Raw genomic sequence first — 4,318 nt, 5'->3', positions numbered from 1 at the left:
GACGTCATGTTTACGTCACAAGCGTTCTACCAATGGCAAATTTTTATGCAAATTATTACATTGAGATTCCGAGAAGCAAGGTCTAGCCTAAAAGCTTAGAGAAAACAGCAGCACTTCCCTTTTGAAATCCTTACCGTGTAGATCTCTTTCATAGTTACCAAAGACCTATTTGTAAAATTTCTTGTTCGATTTTTAAATGTTCTATTTGTGAGCCGATATTTTAGGCCAATCTATTTGTTATTTATAAATTTCTGTTTTCATCAATCGATAAATTTAAAAGCTTAAAGTAAACTATCCCTTAATTAATTCGGTGAAGGAGATATTTAAATTAAAATTCCCCACGTGCTGAAACCAAAGCCTGGATTGCCGCCGATCAAACGATTTTTGATCTAAAGAAGAAAACCACGACCGCCAAGGAATTCACGTGAGTTATAAGTTTTAAGGGGCCCCAATCTACGCTTCGAAAATATTTCAGTGCAGAAAACATAAATTTTTCTTCGTTAAATTATTGGCCACGCCGACAAGCGCTTTAGCATTTAAGAGCCTAGAATTTATTCATATTTAATTTCTAAGAATTTGTAGTTGATTAACTATCCTCCGCTGCCTGAACCACGACCCCGAGCATTTTAAAAAAATATTTTATAATTCATTTTTTCACTATTTTTTCAAACTGTTAATTTATCAATTGTAAAATTCTGTTGAATCACGCATGGTATCATGCAAGCACAAGAAAATTTTTAACTATTCTGTTAATGCTAAATTATTATCAACCTGTAAATCAAATTCTGAATCTGCACTGTATGATTACATATTTTATTGTAATATATTTCAGTTTTGTTAATTCGCTTTCTGAGTTCGATTATTTCTTAAGCCTGTCAATTATTGTGTCTGATACGTTCTATATCATCAAGAACCGATCGAATACGATCATTGGAATAATTGAATTAAGCTGGATATTGGAACAGGTCTAAGTGGATGTAGCGAGTGGGGTCAGATCGAGATATTTATTCTTTGTCCTTACCTGCTCATATATCAGCTTTTATCTGTTACCTACCTCGACTTAGGAGCGAACACATCAATTGTACAGCAGAGGCAGCCATAGATCATATAAATTCCTACAATAGAGCTTAAAACCCGACAAGACTCTGTTCTCGAAATATATTCTGAACGATATTTGGTTCAAATACCGTATTTTAATCCTTCAGAACTTATTAGAGACGCAGTCCCGTAAATTATCTACATCGGGATTTTTGCTCGACCTGTATGATTTTGTATGCTCATTCTTCACAGGTAATAATTTTAAGGTATCCGTATTCAGTGTTTAGCGATCGCTACACTACTTATAAAAATTTCATCATTATACAATCTGTCATTAGAAGAATCAAGGGTGAGCGAGCGTTTAGGCCTCCCGCGATTCCGACAATTGTATTGAGTCTTGTAGTGAGTCAATCAGTCTGGTGTTCACTCAGCGTCCACGCACGCAATTACAAATTTATAGCCGCTACACCATTGACTCAGTACAAGATTCACCCTACATGTGTGAAGCCATCAAATAACCGCTCCACATGATTTGCCGGCCCAACGTGAGGCATTAAATACAGCATTACATCACCCTACGTGTGTTGTCCTATCCTTGGAGGTGAGAGTGACTCCCCCAGGAAGCACCACAATATTTAGATGTTTAGATTGTTTAGATGTTTAGTGTTTAGATTTTAGATTTTTAATGTTTAGATGTTTAAGATGTTTAGAGTTTCTATTTTTTAGGATGTTTAGTATGTTTAGGAATGTTTGATTTTTAGATGTTATATGTTTTAGATTTTAGATTTAGATTTGTAATGTTTGAGGTTTAATGTTTAGGGTGAGTTTAGATGTTTAGAGTTTAGATGTTTAGATGTTTAGATTTTAGATGTTTCAGACTGTTAGATGTTTAGATGTTTTAGATGTTTCGATGTTTAATGTTTAGATATTAGATGTTTAGATGTTTCGATTTTTAGATGTTTTAGATGTTAGAATGTTTCGATGTTAGATGTTTAGATGTTGCAAATGTTTGTATTTCACCGGATCTAGAAAACGGCTCCACGTTCTCGGAAATTCATAACTAGTAGGTTTATTAATATAAATAGTCGATTGCACTAGGTCTCATCCTGGAAAACTCCTGAGGACATCAAAAGGATAATATTATTCATAAAGGCGATTATTATTATTATTTTATTATTATAATATTTATTATATTATTATTATATTATTATTATTATTATATATTATTATTATTTTATCAATGTATCAATTAATTTTTTTTTCTCCCAAGATTGACAACTATTTCTCTCTTTTGATATGATTTAAATTGAAAATTATTATTTGGGATCACTGATTGATTTATCAATGTACTATTTCTATGGTTTTTTTTTAATATAATGTAAAACTTGACTCCTCCGTCAAACCTTCTTAGAAGTTTTTGGAGAATTTATAATTCGTCTGGTTTATAATATTTTAAATGTTCTACTGAAAGGGAATCTTCTTATATTTGTCCATTCTTGCTTTTTTTTATTATTCTTCATTTGTTTGTTTGTAAGATTTCTTTTTATAGTGTATTTTTCATTTTTGTTTTGTTATATTTTCTATAATAACTCCCTTCTTCGGGGTACCAGGACGAAGGAAAAGGGAAAAGGAAAGGATTCATCCTGGAAAAACAGCTGATAATAATTTTTTCGTCGTCTGTTGGTGATGGAAGTGAGTGAGCGAGTTCACGTGTGTTGGACTGTTATATTATGTACTGTTATGTTATATACTGAATATTATGACTCAGCTGTTGAAATTTTGTAATCATTCAATCAGGACTTCTTGTTCCGGTAGCAAAAAAGCCGGGTATTTCCAATCCAGATTAATTCCAGTAGATCCTTCTTTTTGAAATGGTTTTGGCTTACGTGAAGTTAATCAGGATTGAAATTTAACCGGCCTTTTTGCAACTGGGCCTTTGTGAGGGAAAGTTTTGCATTCCTCTGGGAATTAATCTCAATTTACTGTGAAAAGATAGAACATTTCTGTATGACTTATGGATGTTATTATAATTTCTTCTTTCGTAATAAATGTTTTCTGCTTTTGTACTCCAGAGCGAAGCTCGGTCTAATGTCTAAAATGTGTAATGGAGGTGGTATCATTTCTGAGATTCGGGACACGATACAATTGTCTCACTCATAATTTATAAACTATTTTAACAAGAATGATATGAGTTAGGATAGAAATAATATAAATACAATATGTGTTTGAAATGTGTGTAATGGAGGTGGTTAATAACGTTATAACAGCAGCGGTTGAACTCGCCACCGATTTCGGCGTATCGCGTCCGCTTCGATTACTGTTATTAATAAACGAAGAGGCAAATTTTTATTATGTATTTCTTTTTAATTTCCGCTTCGTTTACCGCGGGACCAGTTTGCCGTCTCGCGAATCGGTAAAAATAGTGTAACTACAACAGAATCTGTGGACCGAAAAATATGGAGCCGATCACTGTCATTACTTATAGAACCGAAACTAACTTCAAGACTCCCAAGATCGTCCCACACCATGTAATTACCAATGACACTTTATTGCCTTCACCTCGGTAAATAGTAATTTCACCAATAAACAAAGATAACATCAGTATCAACATATACTGTACTTAGCGGGGTTTACTGTTACGGGTTGGAGAATTTCTAATTGCTAACATTATCGGCCGGTTCTTTAATTGCGATCAATGTAACAATTAAAATTTGGTGGTCCCGGGTTGGCTGCGTTACTATTCCCACGAACTATGCTTTCACTGTCTCTATTGATCAGGTCTGTTATGATCTGGCTTTCTTTGAGTACACCTACTCAGTAGAAGAGGTTACTTAGTGAGCATGACCTAATTATATGGAACAAACGTGATGTATAAAAATCAACTGATAACTAGTTTGTTTCTTCGTCCTGCAAATTTATTACTTTGATATGTGAATATTTTCTATTTTGCTGATAATAATATGAAATATTTCTTCTACATTTGATGTATAGAAATCAACTGATAACTAGTTCGTTTCTTCGTCCTGCTAATTTATTTCTTTGATAGTGAATAAGTACTTGTTTTTAAGAAAAGTCTTTTCAGAAATGAAAGGTATTGAATTTCATGTCATGATATCCTGAGAGAGTTCTCCACCCGAATAAATTCAACAATTTTCTCTTGTCATATTCGACGATTTTACAACTTAGTCACACCCTCAAATAAGAGATATTTACTATGGGTAGACATCGTAATATGATACAGCATATTTAATTCAAAGTTATGGTGCAACACAAAAACATT

Source organism: Nilaparvata lugens, chromosome 5 (assembly GCF_014356525.2).
Source record: "Nilaparvata lugens isolate BPH chromosome 5, ASM1435652v1, whole genome shotgun sequence".
NCBI lineage: Eukaryota > Metazoa > Arthropoda > Insecta > Hemiptera > Delphacidae > Nilaparvata > Nilaparvata lugens.
The sequence above is the reverse complement of the archived record's forward strand: the minus strand, read 5'-3'. Positions refer to the sequence as shown.